The sequence below is a fragment of the Lonchura striata genome, chromosome 13 (assembly GCF_046129695.1).
Source record: "Lonchura striata isolate bLonStr1 chromosome 13, bLonStr1.mat, whole genome shotgun sequence".
In the NCBI taxonomy this organism is placed as follows: Eukaryota; Metazoa; Chordata; class Aves; order Passeriformes; family Estrildidae; genus Lonchura; species Lonchura striata.
Window position 1 is genome coordinate 28,082 of NC_134615.1, and position 21,971 is coordinate 50,052.

A 21,971-nucleotide genomic window follows, 5' to 3' on the forward strand; every position below is an offset into this window, starting at 1 on the left:
CGCCGGCCACCGGCGCTTCGCTTCGGACAGCTCCGGAGAGCCGTAGTGTGGGTATGCACTAGACTGCATCATAGCGAAAAGCTTTGACAGTGTGTCTCGCAGGGAGATAGCTTAGGAGCGCAGCGCGCTTATGCCTCCCTTGTCCAGAAACACGGATTTGCTGCACACTCCAAAAACACTGCTCTTTCCAGGGCAATATATAAGCTGCTTTCTGATGGCCGTGATCCCTCCCTGCTCCTGCCCAGCTGGTTGTTGCAACGTGCACATGCCGTCCTGGCATTCAGTGCACAGTGAAAGCAATCGCAAAAGTCCAGCAGCTGCTGACTCCCAAACACAAGGCGCTGGCTATGTTCTTGCTTCTCCACACTTCAACAGAGTCCTTCATTTCTGCAGCTGCCATCGAGTTTTCTGCATCTCGAGCCTTCTGGGACGAGCACCAATTTCCCAAGAGGGGCTGCATCAGGACGAAGTCAAAACCCAGGAAAGTTGTCTCGGAACACCTTCAATAAAGCATGCCAGCAGTGCATTGAAAAGGCAGGTAGCTTTAGCCACCGTCCTCTAGCAGTCGCAAGGCTGTGCACACAATGTCGTCTCCCTGCGGCAACGTTCTTCGCCCTCGTGCAAGCTACCGCTCTGTCCGGCTCCCGGAGCAGGAGAAGCGGCTGCTTCGCGCACACAACAGCGGAGCGGCAGCCCTACGCTCCGAAGCGCTGCTTCAGCCGAAAGACGCCGGCCACCGGCGCTTGGCTTCGGACAGCTCCGGAGAGCCGTAGTGTGCGTCTGCACTAGACTGCATCATAGCGAAAAGCTTTGACAGTGTGTCTCGCAGGGAGATAGCTTAGGAGCGCAGCGCACTTATGCCTCCCTTGTCCAGAAACACGGATTTGCTGCACACTCCAAAAACACTGCTCTTTCCATGGTACTATGTAAGCTGCTGTCTGACGCCCGTTCTCTTCTGCCCACTCTTGCCCAGCTGGTTGTTGCAGCGTGCACGTGCCTTCCTGGCATTAAGAGCACAGTGAAAGCAATCGCAAAAGTCTAGCAGCTGCTGACTCCCAAACACAAGGCGCTTGTCTACGTTCTTGCTTCTCGACAACTCAACGCAGCCCTTCATTTCTGCAGTTGCCATCGAGGTCTCTGCATGTCGGAGACTCAGAGGACGAGCACGAGTTTCCCACGAGGGGCTGCATCAGGAGGAATTCAAAACTCAGGAAAATTGTCTTTGAACACCTTCCATAGGATGCTAGAAGGGAACTGAAGAGGCAGGCGAGCGGCCACCACCGTCCTCTAGCAGTCCTTAGGGTGTGCGCAAAAGCCCGGTGCTCTTCGGCTTCGTTCTTCGCCCCCGTACAAGCTACCGCTCTGTCCGGCTCCCGGAGCAGGAGAAGCGGCTGCTTCGCGCACACAACAGCGGAGCGGCAGCCCTACGCTCCGAAGCGCTGCTTCAGCCGAAAGACGCCGGCCACCGGCGCTTCGCTTCGGACAGCTCCGGAGAGCCGTAGTGTGCGTCTGCACTAGACTGCATCATAGCGAAAAGCTTTGGCAGTGTGTCTCGCAGGGAGATAGCTTAGGAGCGCAGCGCACTTATGCCTCCCTTGTCCAGAAACACGGATTTGCTGCACACTCCAAAAACACTGCTCTTTCCATGGTACTATGTAAGCTGCTGTCTGACGCCCGTTCTCTTCTGCCCACTCTTGCCCAGCTGGTTGTTGCAGCGTGCACGTGCCTTCCTGGCATTAAGAGCACAGTGAAAGCAATCGCAAAAGTCCAGCAGCTGCTGACTCCCAAACACAAGGCGCTTGTCTACGTTCTTGCTTCTCGACAACTCAACGCAGCCCTTCATTTCTGCAGCTGCCATCGAGTTTTCTGTATCTTGAGCCTTCTGGGACGAGCACCAATTTCCCAGGAGGCGCTGCATCAGGACGAAGTCAAAACCCAGGAAAGTTGTCTCGGAACACCTTCAATAAAGCATGCCAGCAGTGCATTGAAAAGGCAGGTAGCTTTAGCCACCGTCCTCTAGCAGTCGCGAAGCTGTGCACACAATGTCGTCTCCCTGCGGCAACGTTCTTCGCCCTCGTGCAAGCTAGCGCTCTGTCCGGCTCCCGGAGCAGGAGAAGCGGCTGCTTCGCGCACACAGCAGCGGAGCGGCAGCCCTACGCTCCGAAGCGCTGCTTCAGCCGAAAGACGCCGGCCACCGGCGCTTCGCTTCGGACAGCTCCGGAGAGCCGTAGTGTGCGTCTACAACTACACTGCATCATAGCGAAAAGCTTTGGCAGTGTGTCTCGCAAGGAGATAGCTTAGGAGCGCAGCGCACTTATGCCTCCCTTGTCCAGAAACACGATTTTACTGCACACTCCAAAAACAGTACTCTTCCCAGGGCAATATGCCAGATGCTCTCTGATGCCCGTGCTCCCTTCCTACTCTTGCCCAGCTCGTTGTTTTAACGTGCACATGCCGTCCTGGAATTCAGTGCACAGTGAAAGCAATCGCAAAAGTCCAGCAGCTGCTGACTCCCAAACACAAGGCGCTGGCTATGTTCTTGCTACTCGACGACTCAACGCAGCCCTTCATTTCTGCAGTTGCCATCGAGGTCTCTGCATGTCGGAGACTCAGAGGACGAGCACGAGTTTCCCACGAGGGGCTGCATCAGGAGGAATTCAAAACTCAGGGAAATTGTCCTGGAACACCTTCCATAAGGATGCTAGAAGGGAATTGAAGAGGCAGGCGAGCGGCCACCACCGTCCTCTAGCAGTCCTTAGGGTGCGCGCAGAAGCCCGGTGCTCTGCGGCTTCGTTCTTCGCCCTCGTGCAAGCTACCGCTCTGTCCGGCTCCCGGAGCAGGAGAAGCGGCTGCTTCGCGCACACAGCAGCGGAGCGGCAGCCCTACGCTCCGAAGCGCTGCTTCAGCCGAAAGACGCCGGCCACCGGCGCTTCGCTTCGGACAGCTCCGGAGAGCCGTAGTGTGCGTCTGCACTAGACTGCATCATAGCGAAAAGCTTTGGCAGTGTGTCTCGCAGGGAGATACCTTAGGAGCGCAGCGCACTTATGCCTCCCTTGTCCAGAAACACGGATTTGCTGCACACTCCAAAAACACTGCTCTTCCCAGGGCAATATATAAGCTGCTTTCTGATGGCCGTGATCCCTCCCTGCTCTTGCCCAGCTGGTTGTTGCAGCGTGCACATGCCGTCCTGGCATTCAGTGCACAGTGAAAGCAATCGCAAAAGTCCAGCAGCTGCTGACTCCCAAACACAAGGCGCTGGCTATGTTCTTGCTTCTCCACACTTCAACAGAGTCCTTCATTTCTGCAGCTGCCATCGAGTTTTCTGCATCTCGAGCCTTCTGGGACGAGCACCAATTTCCCAAGAGGGGCTGCATCAGGACGAAGTCAAAACCCAGGAAAGTTGTCTCGGAACACCTTCAATAAAGCATGCCAGCAGTGCATTGAAAAGGCAGGTAGCTTTAGCCACCGTCCTCTAGCAGTCGCAAGGCTGTGCACACAATGTCGTCTCCCTGCGGCAACGTTCTTCGCCCTCGTGCAAGCTACCGCTCTGTCCGGCTCCCGGAGCAGGAGAAGCGGCTGCTTCGCGCACACAGCAGCGGAGCGGCAGCCCTACGATCCGAAGCGCTGCTTCAGCCGAAAGACGCCGGCCACCGGCGCTTCGCTTCGGACAGCTCCGGAGAGCCGTAGTGTGCGTCTGCACTAGACTGCATCCTAGCGAAAAGCTTTGGCAGTGTGTCTCGCAAGGAGATAGCTTAGGAGCGCAGCGCACTTATGCCTCCCTTGTCCAGAAACACGATTTTACTGCACACTCCAAAAACAGTACTCTTCCCAGGGCAATATATAAGCTGCTTTCTGACGGCCGTGATCTTTCGATTACTCTTGCCCAGCTCGTTGTTTTAACGTGCACATGCCGTCCTGGAATTCAGTGCACAGTGAAAGCAATCGCAAAAGTCCAGCAGCTGCTGACTCCCAAACACAAGGCGCTGGCTATGTTCTTGCTTCTCGACAACTCAACGCAGCCCTTCATTTCTGCAGTTGCCATCGAGGTCTCTGCATCTCGGAGACTCAGAGGACGAGCACGAGTTTCCCACGAGGGGCTGCATCAGGAGGAATTCAAAACTCAGGAAAATTGTCTTTGAACACCTTCCATAGGATGCTAGAAGGGAACTGAAGAGGCAGGCGAGCGGCCACCACCGTCCTCTAGCAGTCCTTAGGGTGTGCGCAAAAGCCCGGTGCTCTTCGGCTTCGTTCTTCGCCCCCGTACAAGCTACCGCTCTGTCCGGCTCCCGGAGCAGGAGAAGCGGCTGCTTCGCGCACACAACAGCGGAGCGGCAGCCCTACGCTCCGAAGCGCTGCTTCAGCCGAAAGACGCCGGCCACCGGCGCTTGGCTTCGGACAGCTCCGGAGAGCCGTAGTGTGCGTCTGCACTAGACTGCATCATAGCGAAAAGCTTTGACAGTGTGTCTCGCAGGGAGATAGCTTAGGAGCGCAGCGCACTTATGCCTCCCTTGTCCAGAAACACGGATTTGCTGCACACTCCAAAAACACTGCTCTTTCCATGGTACTATGTAAGCTGCTGTCTGACGCCCGTTCTCTTCTGCCCACTCTTGCCCAGCTGGTTGTTGCAGCGTGCACGTGCCTTCCTGGCATTAAGAGCACAGTGAAAGCAATCGCAAAAGTCCAGCAGCTGCTGACTCCCAAACACAAGGCGCTTGTCTACGTTCTTGCTTCTCGACAACTCAACGCAGCCCTTCATTTCTGCAGCTGCCATCGAGTTTTCTGTATCTTGAGCCTTCTGGGACGAGCACCAATTTCCCAGGAGGCGCTGCATCAGGACGAAGTCAAAACCCAGGAAAGTTGTCTCGGAACACCTTCAATAAAGCATGCCAGCAGTGCATTGAAAAGGCAGGTAGCTTTAGCCACCGTCCTCTAGCAGTCGCGAAGCTGTGCACACAATGTCGTCTCCCTGCGGCAACGTTCTTCGCCCTCGTGCAAGCTAGCGCTCTGTCCGGCTCCCGGAGCAGGAGAAGCGGCTGCTTCGCGCACACAGCAGCGGAGCGGCAGCCCTACGCTCCGAAGCGCTGCTTCAGCCGAAAGACGCCGGCCACCGGCGCTTCGCTTCGGACAGCTCCGGAGAGCCGTAGTGTGCGTCTACAACTACACTGCATCATAGCGAAAAGCTTTGGCAGTGTCTCGCAAGGAGATAGCTTAGGAGCGCAGCGCACTTATGCCTCCCTTGTCCAGAAACACGATTTTACTGCACACTCCAAAAACAGTACTCTTCCCAGGGCAATATGCCAGATGCTCTCTGATGCCCGTGCTCCCTTCCTACTCTTGCCCAGCTCGTTGTTTTAACGTGCACATGCCGTCCTGGAATTCAGTGCACAGTGAAAGCAATCGCAAAAGTCCAGCAGCTGCTGACTCCCAAACACAAGGCGCTGGCTATGTTCTTGCTACTCGACGACTCAACGCAGCCCTTCATTTCTGCAGTTGCCATCGAGGTCTCTGCATCTCGGAGACTCAGAGGACGAGCACGAGTTTCCCACGAGGGGCTGCATCAGGAGGAATTCAAAACTCAGGAAAATTGTCTTTGAACACCTTCCATAGGATGCTAGAAGGGAACTGAAGAGGCAGGCGAGCGGCCACCACCGTCCTCTAGCAGTCCTTAGGGTGTGCGCAAAAGCCCGGTGCTCTTCGGCTTCGTTCTTCGCCCCCGTACAAGCTACCGCTCTGTCCGGCTCCCGGAGCAGGAGAAGCGGCTGCTTCGCGCACACAACAGCGGAGCGGCAGCCCTACGCTCCGAAGCGCTGCTTCAGCCGAAAGACGCCGGCCACCGGCGCTTCGCTTCGGACAGCTCCGGAGAGCCGTAGTGTGCGTCTGCACTAGACTGCATCATAGCGAAAATCTTTGGCAGTGTGTCTCGCAGGGAGATAGCTTAGGAGCGCAGCGCACTTATGCCTCCCTTGTCCAGAAACACGGATTTGCTGCACACTCCAAAAACACTGCTCTTTCCATGGTACTATGTAAGCTGCTGTCTGACGCCCGTTCTCTTCTGCCCACTCTTGCCCAGCTGGTTGTTGCAGCGTGCACGTGCCTTCCTGGCATTAAGAGCACAGTGAAAGCAATCGCAAAAGTCCAGCAGCTGCTGACTCCCAAACACAAGGCGCTTGTCTACGTTCTTGCTTCTCGACAACTCAACGCAGCCCTTCATTTCTGCAGCTGCCATCGAGTTTTCTGCATCTCGAGCCTTCTGGGACGAGCACCAATTTCCCAGGAGGCGCTGCATCAGGACGAAGTCAAAACCCAGGAAAGTTGTCTCGGAACACCTTCAATAAAGCATGCCAGCAGTGCATTGAAAAGGCAGGTAGCTTTAGCCACCGTCCTCTAGCAGTCGCGAAGCTGTGCACACAATGTCGTCTCCCTGCGGCAACGTTCTTCGCCCTCGTGCAAGCTAGCGCTCTGTCCGGCTCCCGGAGCAGGAGAAGCGGCTGCTTCGCGCACACAAGAGCGGAGCGGCAGCCCTACGCTCCGAAGCGCTGCTTCAGCCGAAAGACGCCGGCCACCGGCGCTTCGCTTCGGACAGCTCCGGAGAGCCGTAGTGTGCGTCTACAACTAGACTGCATCATAGCGAAAAGCTTTGGCAGTGTGTCTCGCAAGGAGATAGCTTAGGAGCGCAGCGCACTTATGCCTCCCTTGTCCAGAAACACGATTTTACTGCACACTCCAAAAACAGTACTCTTCCCAGGGCAATATGCCAGATGCTCTCTGATGCCCGTGCTCCCTTCCTACTCTTGCCCAGCTCGTTGTTTTAACGTGCACATGCCGTCCTGGAATTCAGTGCACAGTGAAAGCAATCGCAAAAGTCCAGCAGCTGCTGACTCCCAAACACAAGGCGCTGGCTATGTTCTTGCTACTCGACAACTCAACGCAGCCCTTCATTTCTGCAGTTGCCATCGAGGTCTCTGCATGTCGGAGACTCAGAGGACGAGCACGAGTTTCCCACGAGGGGCTGCATCAGGAGGAATTCAAAACTCAGGGAAATTGTCCTGGAACACCTTCCATAAGGATGCTAGAAGGGAATTGAAGAGGCAGGCGAGCGGCCACCACCGTCCTCTAGCAGTCCTTAGGGTGCGCGCAGAAGCCCGGTGCTCTGCGGCTTCGTTCTTCGCCCTCGTGCAAGCTAGCGCTCTGTCCGGCTCCCGGAGCAGGAGAAGCGGCTGCTTCGCGCACACAACAGCGGAGCGGCAGCCCTACGCTCCGAAGCGCTGCTTCAGCCGAAAGACGCCGGCCACCGGCGCTTGGCTTCGGACAGCTCCGGAGAGCCGTAGTGTGCGTCTGCACTAGACTGCATCATAGCGAAAAGCTTTGGCAGTGTGTCTCGCAGAGAGATAGCTTAGGAGCGCAGCGCACTTATGCCTCCCTTGTCCAGAAACACGATTTTACTGCACACTCCAAAAACAGTACTCTTCCCAGGGCAATATGCCAGATGCTCTCTGATGCCCGTGCTCCCTTCCTACTCTTGCCCAGCTCGTTGTTTTAACGTGCACATGCCGTCCTGGAATTCAGTGCACAGTGAAAGCAATCGCAAAAGTCCAGCAGCTGCTGACTCCCAAACACAAGGCGCTGGCTATGTTCTTGCTACTCGACGACTCAACGCAGCCCTTCATTTCTGCAGTTGCCATCGAGGTCTCTGCATGTCGGAGACTCAGAGGACGAGCACGAGTTTCCCACGAGGGGCTGCATCAGGAGGAATTCAAAACTCAGGGAAATTGTCCTGGAACACCTTCCATAAGGATGCTAGAAGGGAATTGAAGAGGCAGGCGAGCGGCCACCACCGTCCTCTAGCAGTCCTTAGGGTGCGCGCAGAAGCCCGGTGCTCTTCGGCTTCGTTCTTCGCCCTCGTGCAAGCTACCGCTCTGTCCGGCTCCCGGAGCAGGAGAAGCGGCTGCTTCGCGCACACAACAGCGGAGCGGCAGCCCTACGCTCCGAAGCGCTGCTTCAGCCGAAAGACGCCGGCCACCGGCGCTTCGCTTCGGACAGCTCCGGAGAGCCGTAGTGTGCGTCTGCACTAGACTGCATCATAGCGAAAAGCTTTGACAGTGTGTCTCGCAGGGAGATAGCTTAGGAGCGCAGCGCACTTATGCCTCCCTTGTCCAGAAACACGGATTTGCTGCACACTCCAAAAACACTGCTCTTTCCAGGGCAATATATAAGCTGCTTTCTGATGGCCGTGATCCCTCCCTGCTCCTGCCCAGCTGGTTGTTGCAACGTGCACATGCCGTCCTGGCATTCAGTGCACAGTGAAAGCAATCGCAAAAGTCCAGCAGCTGCTGACTCCCAAACACAAGGCGCTGGCTATGTTCTTGCTTCTCCACACTTCAACAGAGTCCTTCATTTCTGCAGCTGCCATCGAGTTTTCTGCATCTCGAGCCTTCTGGGACGAGCACCAATTTCCCAAGAGGGGCTGCATCAGGACGAAGTCAAAACCCAGGAAAGTTGTCTCGGAACACCTTCAATAAAGCATGCCAGCAGTGCATTGAAAAGGCAGGTAGCTTTAGCCACCGTCCTCTAGCAGTCGCAAGGCTGTGCACACAATGTCGTCTCCCTGCGGCAACGTTCTTCGCCCTCGTGCAAGCTACCGCTCTGTCCGGCTCCCGGAGCAGGAGAAGCGGCTGCTTCGCGCACACAACAGCGGAGCGGCAGCCCTACGCTCCGAAGCGCTGCTTCAGCCGAAAGACGCCGGCCACCGGCGCTTGGCTTCGGACAGCTCCGGAGAGCCGTAGTGTGCGTCTGCACTAGACTGCATCATAGCGAAAAGCTTTGACAGTGTGTCTCGCAGGGAGATACCTTAGGAGCGCAGCGCACTTATGCCTCCCTTGTCCAGAAACACGGATTTGCTGCACACTCCAAAAACACTGCTCTTTCCATGGTACTATGTAAGCTGCTGTCTGACGCCCGTTCTCTTCTGCCCACTCTTGCCCAGCTGGTTGTTGCAGCGTGCACGTGCCTTCCTGGCATTAAGAGCACAGTGAAAGCAATCGCAAAAGTCCAGCAGCTGCTGACTCCCAAACACAAGGCGCTTGTCTACGTTCTTGCTTCTCGACAACTCAACGCAGCCCTTCATTTCTGCAGCTGCCATCGAGTTTTCTGTATCTTGAGCCTTCTGGGACGAGCACCAATTTCCCAGGAGGCGCTGCATCAGGACGAAGTCAAAACCCAGGAAAGTTGTCTCGGAACACCTTCAATAAAGCATGCCAGCAGTGCATTGAAAAGGCAGGTAGCTTTAGCCACCGTCCTCTAGCAGTCGCGAAGCTGTGCACACAATGTCGTCTCCCTGCGGCAACGTTCTTCGCCCTCGTGCAAGCTAGCGCTCTGTCCGGCTCCCGGAGCAGGAGAAGCGGCTGCTTCGCGCACACAGCAGCGGAGCGGCAGCCCTACGCTCCGAAGCGCTGCTTCAGCCGAAAGACGCCGGCCACCGGCGCTTCGCTTCGGACAGCTCCGGAGAGCCGTAGTGTGCGTCTGCACTAGACTGCATCATAGCGAAAAGCTTTGGCAGTGTGTCTCGCAAGGAGATAGCTTAGGAGCGCAGCGCACTTATGCCTCCCTTGTCCAGAAACACGATTTTACTGCACACTCCAAAAACAGTACTCTTCCCAGGGCAATATGCCAGATGCTCTCTGATGCCCGTGCTCCCTTCCTACTCTTGCCCAGCTCGTTGTTTTAACGTGCACATGCCGTCCTGGAATTCAGTGCACAGTGAAAGCAATCGCAAAAGTCCAGCAGCTGCTGACTCCCAAACACAAGGCGCTGGCTATGTTCTTGCTACTCGACGACTCAACGTAGCCCTTCATTTCTGCAGTTGCCATCGAGGTCTCTGCATGTCGGAGACTCAGAGGACGAGCACGAGTTTCCCACGAGGGGCTGCATCAGGAGGAATTCAAAACTCAGGGAAATTGTCCTGGAACACCTTCCATAAGGATGCTAGAAGGGAATTGAAGAGGCAGGCGAGCGGCCACCACCGTCCTCTAGCAGTCCTTAGGGTGCGCGCAGAAGCCCGGTGCTCTTCGGCTTCGTTCTTCGCCCCCGTACAAGCTACCGCTCTGTCCGGCTCCCGGAGCAGGAGAAGCGGCTGCTTCGCGCACACAACAGCGGAGCGGCAGCCCTACGATCCGAAGCGCTGCTTCAGCCGAAAGACGCCGGCCACCGGCGCTTGGCTTCGGACAGCTCCGGAGAGCCGTAGTGTGCGTCTACAACTACACTGCATCATAGCGAAAAGCTTTGGCAGTGTCTCGCAAGGAGATAGCTTAGGAGCGCAGCGCACTTATGCCTCCCTTGTCCAGAAACACGATTTTACTGCACACTCCAAAAACAGTACTCTTCCCAGGGCAATATGCCAGATGCTCTCTGATGCCCGTGCTCCCTTCCTACTCTTGCCCAGCTCGTTGTTTTAACGTGCACATGCCGTCCTGGAATTCAGTGCACAGTGAAAGCAATCGCAAAAGTCCAGCAGCTGCTGACTCCCAAACACAAGGCGCTGGCTATGTTCTTGCTACTCGACGACTCAACGCAGCCCTTCATTTCTGCAGTTGCCATCGAGGTCTCTGCATCTCGGAGACTCAGAGGACGAGCACGAGTTTCCCACGAGGGGCTGCATCAGGAGGAATTCAAAACTCAGGAAAATTGTCTTTGAACACCTTCCATAGGATGCTAGAAGGGAACTGAAGAGGCAGGCGAGCGGCCACCACCGTCCTCTAGCAGTCCTTAGGGTGTGCGCAAAAGCCCGGTGCTCTTCGGCTTCGTTCTTCGCCCCCGTACAAGCTACCGCTCTGTCCGGCTCCCGGAGCAGGAGAAGCGGCTGCTTCGCGCACACAACAGCGGAGCGGCAGCCCTACGCTCCGAAGCGCTGCTTCAGCCGAAAGACGCCGGCCACCGGCGCTTGGCTTCGGACAGCTCCGGAGAGCCGTAGTGTGCGTCTACAACTACACTGCATCATAGCGAAAAGCTTTGGCAGTGTGTCTCGCAGAGAGATAGCTTAGGAGCGCAGCGCACTTATGCCTCCCTTGTCCAGAAACACGGATTTGCTGCACACTCCAAAAACACTGCTCTTTCCATGGTACTATGTAAGCTGCTGTCTGACGCCCGTTCTCTTCTGCCCACTCTTGCCCAGCTGGTTGTTGCAGCGTGCACGTGCCTTCCTGGCATTAAGAGCACAGTGAAAGCAATCGCAAAAGTCCAGCAGCTGCTGACTCCCAAACACAAGGCGCTTGTCTACGTTCTTGCTTCTCGACAACTCAACGCAGCCCTTCATTTCTGCAGCTGCCATCGAGTTTTCTGTATCTTGAGCCTTCTGGGACGAGCACCAATTTCCCAGGAGGCGCTGCATCAGGACGAAGTCAAAACCCAGGAAAGTTGTCTCGGAACACCTTCAATAAAGCATGCCAGCAGTGCATTGAAAAGGCAGGTAGCTTTAGCCACCGTCCTCTAGCAGTCGCGAAGCTGTGCACACAATGTCGTCTCCCTGCGGCAACGTTCTTCGCCCTCGTGCAAGCTAGCGCTCTGTCCGGCTCCCGGAGCAGGAGAAGCGGCTGCTTCGCGCACACAGCAGCGGAGCGGCAGCCCTACGCTCCGAAGCGCTGCTTCAGCCGAAAGACGCCGGCCACCGGCGCTTCGCTTCGGACAGCTCCGGAGAGCCGTAGTGTGCGTCTACAACTAGACTGCATCATAGCGAAAAGCTTTGGCAGTGTGTCTCGCAAGGAGATAGCTTAGGAGCGCAGCGCACTTATGCCTCCCTTGTCCAGAAACACGATTTTACTGCACACTCCAAAAACAGTACTCTTCCCAGGGCAATATGCCAGATGCTCTCTGATGCCCGTGCTCCCTTCCTACTCTTGCCCAGCTCGTTGTTTTAACGTGCACATGCCGTCCTGGAATTCAGTGCACAGTGAAAGCAATCGCAAAAGTCCAGCAGCTGCTGACTCCCAAACACAAGGCGCTGGCTATGTTCTTGCTTCTCGACAACTCAACGCAGCCCTTCATTTCTGCAGTTGCCATCGAGGTCTCTGCATGTCGGAGACTCAGAGGACGAGCACGAGTTTCCCACGAGGGGCTGCATCAGGAGGAATTCAAAACTCAGGAAAATTGTCTTTGAACACCTTCCATAGGATGCTAGAAGGGAACTGAAGAGGCAGGCGAGCGGCCACCACCGTCCTCTAGCAGTCCTTAGGGTGTGCGCAAAAGCCCGGTGCTCTTCGGCTTCGTTCTTCGCCCCCGTACAAGCTACCGCTCTGTCCGGCTCCCGGAGCAGGAGAAGCGGCTGCTTCGCGCACACAAGAGCGGAGCGGCAGCCCTACGCTCCGAAGCGCTGCTTCAGCCGAAAGACGCCGGCCACCGGCGCTTCGCTTCGGACAGCTCCGGAGAGCCGTAGTGTGCGTCTGCACTAGACTGCATCATAGCGAAAAGCTTTGGCAGTGTGTCTCGCAAGGAGATAGCTTAGGAGCGCAGCGCACTTATGCCTCCCTTGTCCAGAAACACGATTTTACTGCACACTCCAAAAACAGTACTCTTCCCAGGGCAATATGCCAGATGCTCTCTGATGCCCGTGCTCCCTTCCTACTCTTGCCCAGCTCGTTGTTTTAACGTGCACATGCCGTCCTGGAATTCAGTGCACAGTGAAAGCAATCGCAAAAGTCCAGCAGCTGCTGACTCCCAAACACAAGGCGCTGGCTATGTTCTTGCTTCTCGACAACTCAACGCAGCCCTTCATTTCTGCAGTTGCCATCGAGGTCTCTGCATGTCGGAGACTCAGAGGACGAGCACGAGTTTCCCACGAGGGGCTGCATCAGGAGGAATTCAAAACTCAGGAAAATTGTCTTTGAACACCTTCCATAGGATGCTAGAAGGGAACTGAAGAGGCAGGCGAGCGGCCACCACCGTCCTCTAGCAGTCCTTAGGGTGTGCGCAAAAGCCCGGTGCTCTTCGGCTTCGTTCTTCGCCCCCGTACAAGCTACCGCTCTGTCCGGCTCCCGGAGCAGGAGAAGCGGCTGCTTCGCGCACACAACAGCGGAGCGGCAGCCCTACGCTCCGAAGCGCTGCTTCAGCCGAAAGACGCCGGCCACCGGCGCTTGGCTTCGGACAGCTACGGAGAGCCGTAGTGTGCGTCTGCACTAGACTGCATCATAGCGAAAAGCTTTGACAGTGTGTCTCGCAGGGAGATACCTTAGGAGCGCAGCGCACTTATGCCTCCCTTGTCCAGAAACACGGATTTGCTGCACACTCCAAAAACACTGCTCTTTCCATGGTACTATGTAAGCTGCTGTCTGACGCCCGTTCTCTTCTGCCCACTCTTGCCCAGCTGGTTGTTGCAGCGTGCACGTGCCTTCCTGGCATTAAGAGCACAGTGAAAGCAATCGCAAAAGTCCAGCAGCTGCTGACTCCCAAACACAAGGCGCTTGTCTACGTTCTTGCTTCTCGACAACTCAACGCAGCCCTTCATTTCTGCAGCTGCCATCGAGTTTTCTGTATCTTGAGCCTTCTGGGACGAGCACCAATTTCCCAGGAGGCGCTGCATCAGGACGAAGTCAAAACCCAGGAAAGTTGTCTCGGAACACCTTCAATAAAGCATGCCAGCAGTGCATTGAAAAGGCAGGTAGCTTTAGCCACCGTCCTCTAGCAGTCGCGAAGCTGTGCACACAATGTCGTCTCCCTGCGGCAACGTTCTTCGCCCTCGTGCAAGCTAGCGCTCTGTCCGGCTCCCGGAGCAGGAGAAGCGGCTGCTTCGCGCACACAGCAGCGGAGCGGCAGCCCTACGCTCCGAAGCGCTGCTTCAGCCGAAAGACGCCGGCCACCGGCGCTTCGCTTCGGACAGCTCCGGAGAGCCGTAGTGTGCGTCTGCACTAGACTGCATCATAGCGAAAAGCTTTGGCAGTGTGTCTCGCAAGGAGATAGCTTAGGAGCGCAGCGCACTTATGCCTCCCTTGTCCAGAAACACGATTTTACTGCACACTCCAAAAACAGTACTCTTCCCAGGGCAATATGCCAGATGCTCTCTGATGCCCGTGCTCCCTTCCTACTCTTGCCCAGCTCGTTGTTTTAACGTGCACATGCCGTCCTGGAATTCAGTGCACAGTGAAAGCAATCGCAAAAGTCCAGCAGCTGCTGACTCCCAAACACAAGGCGCTGGCTATGTTCTTGCTACTCGACGACTCAACGCAGCCCTTCATTTCTGCAGTTGCCATCGAGGTCTCTGCATGTCGGAGACTCAGAGGACGAGCACGAGTTTCCCACGAGGGGCTGCATCAGGAGGAATTCAAAACTCAGGGAAATTGTCCTGGAACACCTTCCATAAGGATGCTAGAAGGGAACTGAAGAGGCAGGCGAGCGGCCACCACCGTCCTCTAGCAGTCCTTAGGGTGCGCGCAGAAGCCCGGTGCTCTTCGGCTTCGTTCTTCGCCCCCGTACAAGCTACCGCTCTGTCCGGCTCCCGGAGCAGGAGAAGCGGCTGCTTCGCGCACACAACAGCGGAGCGGCAGCCCTACGATCCGAAGCGCTGCTTCAGCCGAAAGACGCCGGCCACCGGCGCTTCGCTTCGGACAGCTCCGGAGAGCCGTAGTGTGCGTCTGCACTAGACTGCATCCTAGCGAAAAGCTTTGGCAGTGTGTCTCGCAGAGAGATAGCTTAGGAGCGCAGCGCACTTATGCCTCCCTTGTCCAGAAACACGATTTTACTGCACACTCCAAAAACAGTACTCTTCCCAGGGCAATATATAAGCTGCTTTCTGACGGCCGTGATCTTTCGATTACTCTTGCCCAGCTCGTTGTTTTAACGTGCACATGCCGTCCTGGAATTCAGTGCACAGTGAAAGCAATCGCAAAAGTCCAGCAGCTGCTGACTCCCAAACACAAGGCGCTGGCTATGTTCTTGCTTCTCGACAACTCAACGCAGCCCTTCATTTCTGCAGTTGCCATCGAGGTCTCTGCATCTCGGAGACTCAGAGGACGAGCACGAGTTTCCCAGGAGGGGCTGCATCAGGAGGAATTCAAAACTCAGGAAAATTGTCTTTGAACACCTTCCATAGGATGCTAGAAGGGAACTGAAGAGGCAGGCGAGCGGCCACCACCGTCCTCTAGCAGTCCTTAGGGTGTGCGCAAAAGCCCGGTGCTCTTCGGCTTCGTTCTTCGCCCCCGTACAAGCTACCGCTCTGTCCGGCTCCCGGAGCAGGAGAAGCGGCTGCTTCGCGCACACAACAGCGGAGCGGCAGCCCTACGCTCCGAAGCGCTGCTTCAGCCGAAAGACGCCGGCCACCGGCGCTTGGCTTCGGACAGCTCCGGAGAGCCGTAGTGTGCGTCTGCACTAGACTGCATCATAGCGAAAAGCTTTGACAGTGTGTCTCGCAGGGAGATACCTTAGGAGCGCAGCGCACTTATGCCTCCCTTGTCCAGAAACACGGATTTGCTGCACACTCCAAAAACACTGCTCTTTCCATGGTACTATGTAAGCTGCTGTCTGACGCCCGTTCTCTTCTGCCCACTCTTGCCCAGCTGGTTGTTGCAGCGTGCACGTGCCTTCCTGGCATTAAGAGCACAGTGAAAGCAATCGCAAAAGTCCAGCAGCTGCTGACTCCCAAACACAAGGCGCTTGTCTACGTTCTTGCTTCTCGACAACTCAACGCAGCCCTTCATTTCTGCAGCTGCCATCGAGTTTTCTGTATCTTGAGCCTTCTGGGACGAGCACCAATTTCCCAGGAGGCGCTGCATCAGGACGAAGTCAAAACCCAGGAAAGTTGTCTCGGAACACCTTCAATAAAGCATGCCAGCAGTGCATTGAAAAGGCAGGTAGCTTTAGCCACCGTCCTCTAGCAGTCGCGAAGCTGTGCACACAATGTCGTCTCCCTGCGGCAACGTTCTTCGCCCTCGTGCAAGCTAGCGCTCTGTCCGGCTCCCGGAGCAGGAGAAGCGGCTGCTTCGCGCACACAGCAGCGGAGCGGCAGCCCTACGCTCCGAAGCGCTGCTTCAGCCGAAAGACGCCGGCCACCGGCGCTTGGCTTCGGACAGCTCCGGAGAGCCGTAGTGTGCGTCTGCACTAGACTGCATCCTAGCGAAAAGCTTTGGCAGTGTGTCTCGCAGAGAGATAGCTTAGGAGCGCAGCGCACTTATGCCTCCCTTGTCCAGAAACACGATTTTACTGCACACTCCAAAAACAGTACTCTTCCCAGGGCAATATGCCAGATGCTCTCTGATGCCCGTGCTCCCTTCCTACTCTTGCCCAGCTCGTTGTTTTAACGTGCACATGCCGTCCTGGAATTCAGTGCACAGTGAAAGCAATCGCAAAAGTCCAGCAGCTGCTGACTCCCAAACACAAGGCGCTGGCTATGTTCTTGCTACTCGACGACTCAACGCAGCCCTTCATTTCTGCAGTTGCCATCGAGGTCTCTGCATGTCGGAGACTCAGAGGACGAGCACGAGTTTCCCACGAGGGGCTGCATCAGGAGGAATTCAAAACTCAGGGAAATTGTCCTGGAACACCTTCCATAAGGATGCTAGAAGGGAATTGAAGAGGCAGGCGAGCGGCCACCACCGTCCTCTAGCAGTCCTTAGGGTGCGCGCAGAAGCCCGGTGCTCTTCGGCTTCGTTCTTCGCCCTCGTGCAAGCTACCGCTCTGTCCGGCTCCCGGAGCAGGAGAAGCGGCTGCTTCGCGCACACAACAGCGGAGCGGCAGCCCTACGCTCCGAAGCGCTGCTTCAGCCGAAAGACGCCGGCCACCGGCGCTTCGCTTCGGACAGCTCCGGAGAGCCGTAGTGTGGGTATGCACTAGACTGCATCATAGCGAAAAGCTTTGACAGTGTGTCTCGCAGGGAGATAGCTTAGGAGCGCAGCGCGCTTATGCCTCCCTTGTCCAGAAACACGGATTTGCTGCACACTCCAAAAACACTGCTCTTTCCAGGGCAATATATAAGCTGCTTTCTGATGGCCGTGATCCCTCCCTGCTCCTGCCCAGCTGGTTGTTGCAACGTGCACATGCCGTCCTGGCATTCAGTGCACAGTGAAAGCAATCGCAAAAGTCCAGCAGCTGCTGACTCCCAAACACAAGGCGCTGGCTATGTTCTTGCTTCTCCACACTTCAACAGAGTCCTTCATTTCTGCAGCTGCCATCGAGTTTTCTGCATCTCGAGCCTTCTGGGACGAGCACCAATTTCCCAAGAGGGGCTGCATCAGGACGAAGTCAAAACCCAGGAAAGTTGTCTCGGAACACCTTCAATAAAGCATGCCAGCAGTGCATTGAAAAGGCAGGTAGCTTTAGCCACCGTCCTCTAGCAGTCGCAAGGCTGTGCACACAATGTCGTCTCCCTGCGGCAACGTTCTTCGCCCTCGTGCAAGCTAGCGCTCTGTCCGGCTCCCGGAGCAGGAGAAGCGGCTGCTTCGCGCACACAACAGCGGAGCGGCAGCCCTACGCTCCGAAGCGCTGCTTCAGCCGAAAGACGCCGGCCACCGGCGCTTGGCTTCGGACAGCTCCGGAGAGCCGTAGTGTGCGTCTGCACTAGACTGCATCATAGCGAAAAGCTTTGACAGTGTGTCTCGCAGGGAGATAGCTTAGGAGCGCAGCGCACTTATGCCTCCCTTGTCCAGAAACACGGATTTGCTGCACACTCCAAAAACACTGCTCTTTCCATGGTACTATGTAAGCTGCTGTCTGACGCCCGTTCTCTTCTGCCCACTCTTGCCCAGCTGGTTGTTGCAGCGTGCACGTGCCTTCCTGGCATTAAGAGCACAGTGAAAGCAATCGCAAAAGTCTAGCAGCTGCTGACTCCCAAACACAAGGCGCTTGTCTACGTTCTTGCTTCTCGACAACTCAACGCAGCCCTTCATTTCTGCAGTTGCCATCGAGGTCTCTGCATGTCGGAGACTCAGAGGACGAGCACGAGTTTCCCACGAGGGGCTGCATCAGGAGGAATTCAAAACTCAGGAAAATTGTCTTTGAACACCTTCCATAGGATGCTAGAAGGGAACTGAAGAGGCAGGCGAGCGGCCACCACCGTCCTCTAGCAGTCCTTAGGGTGTGCGCAAAAGCCCGGTGCTCTTCGGCTTCGTTCTTCGCCCCCGTACAAGCTACCGCTCTGTCCGGCTCCCGGAGCAGGAGAAGCGGCTGCTTCGCGCACACAACAGCGGAGCGGCAGCCCTACGCTCCGAAGCGCTGCTTCAGCCGAAAGACGCCGGCCACCGGCGCTTCGCTTCGGACAGCTCCGGAGAGCCGTAGTGTGCGTCTGCACTAGACTGCATCATAGCGAAAAGCTTTGGCAGTGTGTCTCGCAGGGAGATAGCTTAGGAGCGCAGCGCACTTATGCCTCCCTTGTCCAGAAACACGGATTTGCTGCACACTCCAAAAACACTGCTCTTTCCATGGTACTATGTAAGCTGCTGTCTGACGCCCGTTCTCTTCTGCCCACTCTTGCCCAGCTGGTTGTTGCAGCGTGCACGTGCCTTCCTGGCATTAAGAGCACAGTGAAAGCAATCGCAAAAGTCCAGCAGCTGCTGACTCCCAAACACAAGGCGCTTGTCTACGTTCTTGCTTCTCGACAACTCAACGCAGCCCTTCATTTCTGCAGCTGCCATCGAGTTTTCTGTATCTTGAGCCTTCTGGGACGAGCACCAATTTCCCAGGAGGCGCTGCATCAGGACGAAGTCAAAACCCAGGAAAGTTGTCTCGGAACACCTTCAATAAAGCATGCCAGCAGTGCATTGAAAAGGCAGGTAGCTTTAGCCACCGTCCTCTAGCAGTCGCGAAGCTGTGCACACAATGTCGTCTCCCTGCGGCAACGTTCTTCGCCCTCGTGCAAGCTAGCGCTCTGTCCGGCTCCCGGAGCAGGAGAAGCGGCTGCTTCGCGCACACAGCAGCGGAGCGGCAGCCCTACGCTCCGAAGCGCTGCTTCAGCCGAAAGACGCCGGCCACCGGCGCTTCGCTTCGGACAGCTCCGGAGAGCCGTAGTGTGCGTCTACAACTACACTGCATCATAGCGAAAAGCTTTGGCAGTGTGTCTCGCAAGGAGATAGCTTAGGAGCGCAGCGCACTTATGCCTCCCTTGTCCAGAAACACGATTTTACTGCACACTCCAAAAACAGTACTCTTCCCAGGGCAATATGCCAGATGCTCTCTGATGCCCGTGCTCCCTTCCTACTCTTGCCCAGCTCGTTGTTTTAACGTGCACATGCCGTCCTGGAATTCAGTGCACAGTGAAAGCAATCGCAAAAGTCCAGCAGCTGCTGACTCCCAAACACAAGGCGCTGGCTATGTTCTTGCTACTCGACGACTCAACGCAGCCCTTCATTTCTGCAGTTGCCATCGAGGTCTCTGCATGTCGGAGACTCAGAGGACGAGCACGAGTTTCCCACGAGGGGCTGCATCAGGAGGAATTCAAAACTCAGGGAAATTGTCCTGGAACACCTTCCATAAGGATGCTAGAAGGGAATTGAAGAGGCAGGCGAGCGGCCACCACCGTCCTCTAGCAGTCCTTAGGGTGCGCGCAGAAGCCCGGTGCTCTGCGGCTTCGTTCTTCGCCCTCGTGCAAGCTACCGCTCTGTCCGGCTCCCGGAGCAGGAGAAGCGGCTGCTTCGCGCACACAGCAGCGGAGCGGCAGCCCTACGCTCCGAAGCGCTGCTTCAGCCGAAAGACGCCGGCCACCGGCGCTTCGCTTCGGACAGCTCCGGAGAGCCGTAGTGTGCGTCTGCACTAGACTGCATCATAGCGAAAAGCTTTGGCAGTGTGTCTCGCAGGGAGATACCTTAGGAGCGCAGCGCACTTATGCCTCCCTTGTCCAGAAACACGGATTTGCTGCACACTCCAAAAACACTGCTCTTCCCAGGGCAATATATAAGCTGCTTTCTGATGGCCGTGATCCCTCCCTGCTCTTGCCCAGCTGGTTGTTGCAGCGTGCACATGCCGTCCTGGCATTCAGTGCACAGTGAAAGCAATCGCAAAAGTCCAGCAGCTGCTGACTCCCAAACACAAGGCGCTGGCTATGTTCTTGCTTCTCCACACTTCAACAGAGTCCTTCATTTCTGCAGCTGCCATCGAGTTTTCTGCATCTCGAGCCTTCTGGGACGAGCACCAATTTCCCAAGAGGGGCTGCATCAGGACGAAGTCAAAACCCAGGAAAGTTGTCTCGGAACACCTTCAATAAAGCATGCCAGCAGTGCATTGAAAAGGCAGGTAGCTTTAGCCACCGTCCTCTAGCAGTCGCAAGGCTGTGCACACAATGTCGTCTCCCTGCGGCAACGTTCTTCGCCCTCGTGCAAGCTACCGCTCTGTCCGGCTCCCGGAGCAGGAGAAGCGGCTGCTTCGCGCACACAGCAGCGGAGCGGCAGCCCTACGATCCGAAGCGCTGCTTCAGCCGAAAGACGCCGGCCACCGGCGCTTCGCTTCGGACAGCTCCGGAGAGCCGTAGTGTGCGTCTGCACTAGACTGCATCCTAGCGAAAAGCTTTGGCAGTGTGTCTCGCAAGGAGATAGCTTAGGAGCGCAGCGCACTTATGCCTCCCTTGTCCAGAAACACGATTTTACTGCACACTCCAAAAACAGTACTCTTCCCAGGGCAATATATAAGCTGCTTTCTGACGGCCGTGATCTTTCGATTACTCTTGCCCAGCTCGTTGTTTTAACGTGCACATGCCGTCCTGGAATTCAGTGCACAGTGAAAGCAATCGCAAAAGTCCAGCAGCTGCTGACTCCCAAACACAAGGCGCTGGCTATGTTCTTGCTTCTCGACAACTCAACGCAGCCCTTCATTTCTGCAGTTGCCATCGAGGTCTCTGCATCTCGGAGACTCAGAGGACGAGCACGAGTTTCCCACGAGGGGCTGCATCAGGAGGAATTCAAAACTCAGGAAAATTGTCTTTGAACACCTTCCATAGGATGCTAGAAGGGAACTGAAGAGGCAGGCGAGCGGCCACCACCGTCCTCTAGCAGTCCTTAGGGTGTGCGCAAAAGCCCGGTGCTCTTCGGCTTCGTTCTTCGCCCCCGTACAAGCTACCGCTCTGTCCGGCTCCCGGAGCAGGAGAAGCGGCTGCTTCGCGCACACAACAGCGGAGCGGCAGCCCTACGCTCCGAAGCGCTGCTTCAGCCGAAAGACGCCGGCCACCGGCGCTTGGCTTCGGACAGCTCCGGAGAGCCGTAGTGTGCGTCTGCACTAGACTGCATCATAGCGAAAAGCTTTGACAGTGTGTCTCGCAGGGAGATAGCTTAGGAGCGCAGCGCACTTATGCCTCCCTTGTCCAGAAACACGGATTTGCTGCACACTCCAAAAACACTGCTCTTTCCATGGTACTATGTAAGCTGCTGTCTGACGCCCGTTCTCTTCTGCCCACTCTTGCCCAGCTGGTTGTTGCAGCGTGCACGTGCCTTCCTGGCATTAAGAGCACAGTGAAAGCAATCGCAAAAGTCCAGCAGCTGCTGACTCCCAAACACAAGGCGCTTGTCTACGTTCTTGCTTCTCGACAACTCAACGCAGCCCTTCATTTCTGCAGCTGCCATCGAGTTTTCTGTATCTTGAGCCTTCTGGGACGAGCACCAATTTCCCAGGAGGCGCTGCATCAGGACGAAGTCAAAACCCAGGAAAGTTGTCTCGGAACACCTTCAATAAAGCATGCCAGCAGTGCATTGAAAAGGCAGGTAGCTTTAGCCACCGTCCTCTAGCAGTCGCGAAGCTGTGCACACAATGTCGTCTCCCTGCGGCAACGTTCTTCGCCCTCGTGCAAGCTAGCGCTCTGTCCGGCTCCCGGAGCAGGAGAAGCGGCTGCTTCGCGCACACAGCAGCGGAGCGGCAGCCCTACGCTCCGAAGCGCTGCTTCAGCCGAAAGACGCCGGCCACCGGCGCTTCGCTTCGGACAGCTCCGGAGAGCCGTAGTGTGCGTCTACAACTAGACTGCATCATAGCGAAAAGCTTTGGCAGTGTGTCTCGCAAGGAGATAGCTTAGGAGCGCAGCG